We start from the raw sequence: 11,073 nt of genomic DNA, 5'->3' as shown, positions 1-11,073 counted from the left end.
AAAGCTCCTACTATACCACTTATATCATATAGCACTATATCATAAGAATCACAATACTCAGAGTTACTAAAAATAAAGGTACTTTATTTTAGTGACAATGTGCCAAAAATATCACAGAGGATATACTCCCTTAGGAGGTAAGTAAAATACACAAAATATACACACAAACCAAAATCATGGTAAGTAAACAGTTAGAAAAGTAGTGCAAACACTGTAGAATACAATAGAATGCAATAGGCCTAGGGGCAACACAAACCATATACTAAGAAAGTGGAATGCAAACCACTTAGGGACCCCAGGCCTACTATAGTGTGTAGAGGGTTGCTTGGAGTGTAAGAAAACACTAACGGTGTCCAAGATACCCCACTCCAAGACCCTGAAACGTAGGAGTAAAGTTACCCTACTTCCCCAGAAACACACTAAAGTTGTGATAGGAGATTCTGCAAAGACCACAACTAACTGGAAAGCTGTGAAGACGGATTCCTGGACCTGAGGACCTGTAAAGGAAGGGGACCAAGTCCAAGAGTCACGAAAGTGTCCGGGGGGGGGGGGGGGCAGGGGCCCACTAAACCCTGAATGAAGGTGCAAAATGGCTGCCTCCGGGTGGAAGAAGCTGAAGATTCTGCAACAACAGAAGATGCCAGGAACTTCTCCTTATCACAGAAGATGTCCCACAGCGTGCTGGAGGATGTTGTTTCCACGCAGAAAGACTGCAAACAAGCCTTGCTAGCTGCAAAGGTAGCAATGAAGAAAATGGGAACTGCCCGGGCCCAGGAAGGACCAGAAGGTCGCCCCTTGGAGGAGGAGACAGAGGGGGCACTCAGCAACACAGAGAACCCACGCAGAAGCAGGCAGCATCTGCGGAAGCACTTGAACACGGGTTCAAGAAAACTGAGCACGCGGTCATCTCAACACTACAAAGGAGGGTCCCACGAAGCCGGTGTTCAACTCAGCGAGTTGAGCAATGCAGGACGGAGTGCTGGGGACCTGGGCTGTGCATGAAGGATTCCTTGCAAAAGTGCACAGAAGCCGTAGCAGCTGCAGTTCACGCAGTACACAGGATTACAGTCTGACGTGGGGAGGCAAGGACTTACCTCCACCAAATTTGGACAGATGGACCACTGGACTGCCGGGGTCACTTGGATCCAGCTCCTGTGTTCCAGGGACCACGCTTGTCAAGATGAGAGGGGACCCAGAGGACCGGTGAAGCAGAAGTTTGGTGCCTGCGTTAGCAGGGGGAAGATTCCGTCAACCCACAGGAGATTTCTTCTTGGCATCCAGTGCAGGGTGAAGGCAGACAGCCCCCAGAGCATGCACCACCAGGAAACAGTCGAGAAAGCTGCCAGGATTAGGCACTACAATGTTGCTGGTAGTCTTCTTGCTACTTTGTTGCAGTTTTGCAGGCGTCCTGGAGCAGTCAGCGATCGATCCTTGGCAGAAGTCAAAGAGGGAGATGCAGAGGAACTCTGGTGAGCTCTTGCATTCGTTATCTGACAAGAAACCCACAGGAGAGACCCTAAATAGCCCTCAGAGGAGGAATGGCCACCTAGTCAGGTAAGCACCTATCAGGAAGGGTCTCTGACGTCACCTGCTGGCACTGGCCGCTCAGAGGCCTCCATTGTGCCTTCACACCTCTGCATTCAAGATGGCAGAGGTCTGGGACACACTGGAGGAGCTGGGGCACCATACCCTGGGGTGGTGATGGACAGGGGAGTGGTCACTCCCCTTTCCTTTGTCCAGTTTCATGCCAGAGCAGGGGCTGGGGGATCCCTGAACCGGTGTAGACTGGTTTATGCAAGGAGGCCACCATTGGTGCCCTTCAAAGCATACCCAGAAAGGTACTTTGTGCTCGAAAGAGACTTTGTTTGCTTTAAAAAGACTTAAGACACTTTGGGCCTCATTACGACCCTGGCAGACGGTGCAAAAATGGCGGTAAGACCGCAAACAGGCCAGCGGTCATTACCGCCCCATTATGACATTGTCCCGACAACGGTCTCCAGCCCGGCAGCCGTCACTAGTCCGCCAGCGGTATCAGGACCCCGCATACCGCCATGGATTTCGTGGGGTTTTTAACTGCCACGAAAGCCATGGCGGTATGCACTATCAGTGCCAGGGAATTCGTTCCCTGGCACTGATTTGGGTCTCCCCCTCCCCCCTCCTCCTCCCCTGAGTCCACCCCCAATACCCACGACCCCCCTACCACCCCCTAAAGGTGGTAGGACCCCATAACCACCCCCACCACCGCCCCCCACCTCCATAGACCCCCACAAACATACCCCCCACACACCCTACACACACGCTCACACCACTCACACACATACACGTGCACATACATGCACACATACATACACGTAACATTTCCCCTCCACACATTACACCCCCTGCATACATGCACGCACTCACACACCTCCTCTACACTCTCACATGCATACCCCAATGCACGCACACATCACACACCACACAACCCCCCCACCACCCCCCTCCCCTAACGGATGTTCACCTTACCTGTTTCTGTGATCCTCCGGAAGGGAACGGGATCCATGGGGGCTGCCCCGTCACCAGAACACCGCCACGCCGCATACTGAGTCGTAATTCGGTGGGCGGTGTTCTGATGACGTGGCGGTGACGGTGGAGCAGCCTCCACTACACCGCCGACTGCCAGTATGGCTGCTGGCGGCTCTCCGTCCAAAAAAGGGCGAAGGGTTTCTAGCAGTCATAATATGTCTCCAACACTGGCGGTCTTCGGCTCGGCGGAACCTCAGCGGTCTTTGGAAAAGACTGCTGAGGTTGAAATGAGGGCTTTTATATCACTTTTCAGTGTTATCTCTACATTTACTTATTGCATCTTTGATCGTTTTGACCTGCAAAAATCCAGATAAATATTATACATTTTTCTAAACACTGTTTGGTGTATTTTTGTGGTACAATATTGTGTTATTGTATGATTTATTGCACAATTACTTTACACATTGCCTTCTAAGTTAAGCCTGACTGCTCAGTGCCAAGCTACCAGAGGATGGGCACAGGTTAGTTTGGATTGTGTGTGACTTACCCTGACTAGAGTGAGGGTCCTTGCTTGGACAGGGGGTAACCTGACTGCCAACCAAAGACCCCATTTCTAACAGCCTTCAACTGTTCTTAACGTTCCAACAGCCCTCCAAGAAAGTTCCAAACCCCAGCATTCCTTAAGTATTTTAAATACCTCACACCTTGCCGCATATACAAAACCCACTGAAACAAAACACAAATAAAACAATAAAAAAACTTAGAATGGAGCACAGAAGTGCAAACAACAAAACTGGAAGAAAGCAACAAACTAGAAGCGTCTGGGAAGCAACATACTGAAGAACAAAAGAAGACCAATTCACTCCTTTACTTTGCCTTACAGCACCTAAGAGTGTACAATCTGTCTAGCCAGCAGAGTCTTAGCCAGGGCAACTTATTTACTCTCTCACTACGCCTTTGTGAGTAGGCTTACCGCCGTCCAATGAAGAATGTGAAAGACTCTTATATTTCACAAACACAACCCTGTTTAGATTCCAAATTCGGTTGTTGACCTCTCCCCTGGAATTTTTCTAATACACCATATCACCAATCACCATCATTGTGCGTTGGACTGAGTGCCTCATATCAAAGTATCTCTTTCTGTTACCAATCTTCTCTTCTTTCTTCTCCCTCCAGTCCTTGTCAGACACAGCCTATTTGAACAGAAGCCTACCCAACCAGGGGGACACAATAGACAACTTGGTTTCATGCCCCTGAACAATTCAAAAGGAGCTTTCCAAATGACAGAATAAGGTGTTAATACATTTCCACTCTAGGTGTAATCTCTTCTTTCCAATCCCTGCCATGCACTGTAGCCATTTGTATGGATTAGAGAGTGTTTATTGTGCTGGATCCTTCTTAACGACAGAAACTCATCCATTTCAGAGACTAACTCCATTCTATTTGTAGGAAAGTACCCTCATTTTGGCATGGTTACCCACTCTTTGTGGCTGCTGTCAGTGTGTTTTGACTGTGTTCATTAGGATCCTGCTAACCAGGACCCCAGTGACTGTGCTCTCTCCCTCTAAATTTGGTTACTTAGGACTTAGCACTCCCCACAATTGGCATACTTGTGCCCCCCTCTAAGTCCCTAGTATATGGTACCTAGGTACACAGGGCAGTGGGGCACCAGGGGTTGCCCATGGACAGCAGCATGTATTATGCCACCCATGGAAGCCCATGCAAAACGTGTCTGCAGAGCTGCCATTGCAGCCTGCATAAAAAGGTGCATGCACCCTTTCACCACAGGTCACTGCACAAGGTCACTGTAAGTCACCCCTACGGCAGGCCCTCCTATCCCAGAGGGCAGGATGAAAGTACCTTTGTGTGAGGGCACCCCTGCATGAGCAGAGGTGCCCCTACGAACTCCAGCCCGTGCTGCTGCCACCCCACAGACAGGTTTCTGCCCTCCTGCTGCTTGACCAGCTCAAGCAGAGGAAGGCAGAGGAAGGCAACACACTGTCCCTTTGGAAAAAGGTGTTACATGGCTTGGGAGGGGTAGACTCCCCATGCCATTGGTATGCTTTGGAGGGTACATTTGGTGCCCTCCTTGCACAAACCAGTTTGCACCAGTACAGGGACCCCCGGTCCATGCTCTGACACAAAACTGGACAATGGAAAGGGGAGAAACCACTCCCCTGCCCATCACCACCTCAGGGGTGGTGCCCAGAGCTGCTCCAGGTGGCACCTTGATTCTGCCATCTTGAATCCAAGGTGCGCAGAAGCCCCTGGGAGCATCTGAGTGGCCAGGTCAGGCAGGTGATGCCACAGCCCCCTCCTGATAGGTGGTCACACTGCTACGTGACCAATTCCCCATCCTGGGCTATTTAGAGTTTCCCTCGAGGGTGGGTCTTCTGAATCAACATGCAAGATTCCAGCAGGACTCCTCTGCATCGTTTACTCCATATTCTGGCCACTGGGACTGCAACTGGCCCCTCCAGGAACTGTCAGTCTGCAACTCCATCGACTACTCCTCTTTGCAACATTGTTATTCCGGCTCCTTCCAACAACTGCAACATTTCCGTGGCTGTGCATCCTCTGAGGGTGATGAGTCGTCAGCCTGCATAAGAAGCAAGAAGAAATCTCCCTTGAAGTAAAGGAGTCACTTCCCTACATCCGCAAGCACCAACTGCAACGACGTCCGGCTGCGTGGATCTTCTCTCCGGCAAAACTGTGTGGATCCTGCAATTCAGATGGTGGTCTGGAGTGGTCACTTTTGTCCTCTCTACCAGCTGTCCAACCTGGGAGATGGTGATCCCTTGCTTTTGCTTGCAGGACAGTACCCCTGTGCACCAGGACTTTGCAGCTACCAAGGTTTGTTTGTTCCTCCTCCAAGGGATCTTTAGGCACCATGTAGCCCCGGCCTCCAGCAGTCTTTCTGGCAAAGCACAATCTCCTGCCTGCTGCTCCAGCGACGTGGGACTCCTCACCAGGTGTGCTGAGTGGGCCTCATTGCAACTCCTGTGCCTGGTGTCTGTGGGGGCTGCCCCCTTGTCTTCCAGCGCTCCTCACTGCTGAGGGTCGCATGGGACTCCCCTCTTTAGGTTGAGATGCCCTGGACCTTCCTGGTCCCCGTCAGCTCTGCAACTCTTCATCTGCAACTTTTGACTTTGCCAAAGCTTGTTGGTGGTTTACCACTGACTGGCTGCAAGTCTTCTTCCATCGTGGGACATCGTCTGCATCACTTCTGGTACTCTTCTCCTGCTCCAGTGCTGCACAGCTGATGCTTTGTCTTCACCGTCGCCCTGGTCCTGCATCTCTAGAAGGGTGGGTAGTGGCTCTTGCCCCAACCGGACACTCCAGCTCAAACTGGACTTGGTCCCTTTCTTTTGCAGGTCCTCTTCTGTCAGGATGCATCTCTGGTTTCTTACAGTCTTGCTTGGGTCTTGCACACTCTTTTACCAAAGTTTACCTGTGGGTTTGGGGACTGTCTTTGGTTTTCCACTTACTTAATGTATGGTTTGGTCTCCCCTTAGAGTCTTCATTAGTTTCTATTATTTTACTGTTTGCTATTGCTTTCTATGCTAATCCCTGACTTCTAATGTGTATATATTAGTGTGTTTACTTACCTCCTAGTGAAGTATTGTCTCTACAGTATTTTAGTAATTGTGTTGCCTTTATTTTTGTAACACAGTGTGGTTCTTTGATGTGTGTGAGTGCTGTGTGACTGTAGTGGTATTGCATAAACTTTGCATGTCTTGTAGATAAGTCTTGGCTTCTCATCCACAGTTACCTCTAGAGAGCCCTGGCTTCATAGATACTGTCTACACCTCACTAATAGGGGATACCTGGAACTGGTATAAAGTGATAACATCATAGGTGCTCACCATACACCAGAGCTTCCTACACTATTATCTATGTGTAACGGGGTCATGAGGACCCTGTTTCAAGCCACTACCCCCGGATCATCGAAACGATACCCCTGGGGTACCGCCGAAAGCCAAACATCAGGAACGCCTCCATCGAACCCAGATATCTGGGATAAATCAGAGATCGAAGAGGAACTAACAACAACACGGCCGTGGAAGGAGGAGGAAGATGCTGAAGCCGAGACGGGAGGAGAACGACGGAGAGGAGAGCCGGATCCAAAACCCAGGTCAAGCACGGAGGAAGTCGGAGAGCCGACAACATCACGAAGGGCGGACGTCCCAGCAACAGACCGGATAGACCGGATTCTGGACGAAAGCTCCTGCCACGTCCCCGCAGGTACGTGCCTGCTTGCTAAATCCGGCAGGATATTTTGGTGGCGCGACTTAAGTAAAGCCTTCGCAGTAAAAACACTATTTTCGTTATTTTTGTCAAGTTCTAGCCATATTATTATCTTATATTAATTAGTTTTTCCTGTTTTTACTATCATATACGAAACGTGCATTTAGGAAGACGGGCTCTGTGAAAACAACAGACTCGTGAGTGATATAGTACAAATATTTTCTGTTGTTCCTTAAAAGCGACAAGCACAAAGGAACAGTGGTGAGAAACAGGGCACATTTCATTTCTGTTTTGTTGTCCCCCACCACTATGCACTCTCACTCCCTAACCATTCCTTATAGGAACCAGAACAAACCACTTACTGTTTTCTTCGTCTTCTTTATTTTTCTTTGTCCTGACGGGTCCCCGCTGCTCCATCCTGACGTCGATGAGCTTTCATACTGGGAAGAAACACCCTAAAAGAGGAAAAGAGAGGTGTGAGGCACTAAAAGAGCAAACAAGAACGACAGGAAGAAAAGAGAGAACAAGGAGAAGGACAAAAAGGAGAAGATGATAATGACTGCTGAGGACATTTAAGATATTAAAACACCCCCAAACATTAATAAAAGACCATTACTGCAAATTATTATCACTCCAATAGAGTTATGTATGTCTCCCCTCCGGTATCGCTATCCCACGTCCTCTACACTATGATAATAGAGTATGGAAACGTTTATCAACTAAAGACTAATCTGAGCCTCTCCTTAATCTTACTGATACCCAAATGTCCTTGGTGTGCCAGATTAGTTAAATTTTCTCTGACACAGGAGGAATCAATGTTGTACCTCGCCCTACTAGAGGTTGTTGAACCGAAAATTAATTCCTTACCTCCCAAGACGTATTACATTCAGAACCAATATCATCTTTGGTCTTTCATCCTTGCTGTACGCTATATGGATTTCAAAAGTGCATGGTGACCAGTAGACTTCTCAGTGATGGCTGAGACATAGGTGGTCATTATGACATTGGCGGTAAACCCCACTTACCGCCGCGTTGACGGCGGGCAGAATACCATCGCGGAGGTGAACATCCGTTCGCCATATTATGACACACACTCACTAAACCGACAGAATACTGCCACAAACACATATCCGCCAGACCAAAGGTCAATGTTAAAGTGACGGTATGAACACCCATGCCATTATGCCAACAAAACAACGCCCACCACTTTATGACCCACGAATCACCAAGGTGGACATTCAGCAGCAGTAAAACATTGGCGGTACACATCGGCGCGGTCAGAATGGCCACCAAAATACAAAACAACACAACACAACATTGGCCAAAACTAAAATCACACACCTGACACTGATACACACACCACACCCACCCACCCACAGCACTATAAAACACACACCCACCCACATTAAACACAACCCTTTGACAACACGAAAAGACTGCAGTAGCTAGTCATGCAAATCACAGAGACAACTACACACACACACAACACAACAACCCATACATCCATCACCCACTCCACATCCCACACCCCACCACATCACGCAACACCCTCTGCACAACACACACCAAACAACACCCATGTCCCCACTAAGGCACCCCCGTTTCCCAGTTGAGGAGTTGCAGGTCATGGTAGAGGAAATAGTCAAGGTAGAGCCACAGCTCTTTGGAGCACAGGTACAGCTAATCTCCATTGTCAGGAAGATGAAGCTATGCCGGAGAATCGTGGACAGGGTGAACGCCATGGGACAGCATCAGGAAGAGGTGGAACAACCTATGGGGGAAAGTCCGTTCCGTGGCAGCAAGGCACCAGCTCGCCATCCAGAGGACTGGCGGTGGACCCCCACCTACTCCCCCACAGCTGACAGCATGGGAGGAGCAAGTCTTGGCAATCCTGAAGGACTCACTGGAGTTGCCGGAGGACTGGCCACTGGTGAGTCAATATTTACTACTTATCATCCCCCATATCTGAATGCCATCTCACCCCCTCACCCTGACTCCCATCACTCCACCCCACCAAGTGCACCTATACATGTGACTAACCCCAATGCCAAGCCCTGCATGCCATACCAATGCATGTACAGCCCTCCCAACCCTGCATGTACACCTATCACCAAAGCATGCATAGCATGGAGAACTAACAATCCCATCCCACAATACATCACCATATAGAAACAAAGGTGGCAGGGCAACAGCGACGATATTGGGGAAGCTAGGGATGTACAATGTGTCACAGACATAAAGCATAATACATCACTTACATCCCCACAGGTGCTCCAGTCAATCCCAGCTGGGAGGAGGCGCTACGACTATCTGTTCACCAACAGAAGATGCCTTTAGTAATGACAGTAACTCTGGACTTCTGGATCTGGATGAACTAGCTGGCCCATCAGGGGCCACTGGTCTTTCGGCCACCCCAGCCCACTCCCAGTCCACCACAGAGCCTCCCCCCTCAGTATCCAACACCACAGCACCCACCCAATGTCCCCTAAGCCCTGTCCCCAGGACACATCCATCAGCAGTGTGCCCACCTATACAGGAACCCCAGTCCACACCTCACAGCCAAGACAATCAGGGTCCTAGGGTCTGTGGCAGTGGGCACATCGTTCAGGGGACACAGGCACATGGGGACGGGGACACTCAGAGGACAGCTGTGCACCAGGGGGAGGACAGGCCCAGGGAACTGACTGTCCAGGAGGCACTCACTGATGTCCTGGGGGCTTACCAACAATCCAAGGACAAGATGGGCCAGATTCTTAACAACATGCAGGAGAACAAGCAGCAGCAGGAGGTACACCATCAAGAGATCAGGAAAGATTTGCAGCCCCTCAACACCACCATTGTCTCCATATCAGGGGTTCTGGCTGATATGGGCAACATCATGAGGGAATGTACAGCACACCAGTGGGCCCCTTCCACTGGCCAGTCAACTGAACAGCCCACCACATCTGCTACAGCTAGTGAACAAGAGACCTTGCCACAGGGCCCACAGGCCACCAGCACCCCTCCCCTGCAGAAGGTGAACCACCCCGCAAACGTTCCTTGCAACCCAGACAGATGCCAGAGACACTTGCCAAGACCAAGACCACCACCAGGAAATGAGACCCTCCTGAATGTCCACCTTGTGTTCAACTCTGTCACCTTGCCCACTTTGAACTGCTATTGCTCCCCTTCCTATGGCCCCTTGGACACTGGACCTGTGCTACAAACAGACATGACCAATATCCTGGACTTACCTCTACAATCACCCCATTCCATTGCACTATTCCTTCTATTAATTGCAATACAACAAACACCCTTGGACACAACTTGAGTGATAGTGCTTTATGTGATGAAAATGTGCACTTATGTTAACAGTTACATCTTGTGCAATTGACATCAACTTTGGTATAGTATACATATGATGAGCAGTAGCTGTCTGTAGTCATGACATCAGTGCACAGTTGTAATAACACCAACATCTGCAAATGGAGAAGGCATAGGTGATAGTCAGTTGAGATGCAAAGGAAGTGACTGCCATCCTGCTACATCCACACTGAAAACATAAATAATTTGAGGAATGGTCTGTTCCACCGTCTTACCTGTGTGTCATTGGAAGTACTGCCGAATTGCTGATGTTCTGTTGTCCACATCCTCATCCTCTGCCTCCTCGTCCTCACTGTCCTCAGGGTCCACTGCTACCACAGGGGCATTTCCAATCTCCTCCTCCTGCAGAAAAGGGACATGATGTCTGATGACCAGGTTGTGCAAAATTCAGCATACTACAGCTATCTGGCAAACCTTCCCAAGGGAGTAGCACAGGGATCCACCTGTCAGATGGAGGCATCTGAACTTGGCCTTCAGGAGGCCGAAGGTACGTTCTATGGTTCGCCTGGTTCGCCCATGTACATCAAATACCGATTCTCAGCCCCTGTCCTGGCTTTCCTCACAGGGGTCAGAAGCCACGACAGGTTTGGGTAGCCAGAGTCACCTGCAAAAATTGAGGGATAAACATTAGCCTTACACAATGGTATGGGGGATGACTCCAGAAGGCATACATTGACATACCTTGGGTGGGGACTCAGGCTCACCTATCAGCCACACCCTGTGTCTCTGTAATTGTGTTATCACATTTGGGATGCTGCTATTCCTCAGGATGAAGGTGTCATGCACTGAACCAGGATATGTGACAGTGACGTGGGAGATGTACTGGTCCGCCAGGCACACTATTTGCACATTGAGTGAGTGGAAACTCTTCCGATTCCTGAAAACCTGTTCATTGTGGCAGGGGGAGACAAATGCAATATGGGTTCCGTCAATCGCCCCAATAATATTAGGAATATG

The sequence above is a fragment of the Pleurodeles waltl genome, chromosome 4_1 (genome assembly GCF_031143425.1).
Source record: "Pleurodeles waltl isolate 20211129_DDA chromosome 4_1, aPleWal1.hap1.20221129, whole genome shotgun sequence".
NCBI lineage: Eukaryota > Metazoa > Chordata > Amphibia > Caudata > Salamandridae > Pleurodeles > Pleurodeles waltl.
Note: the sequence above shows the minus strand (reverse complement) of the source record.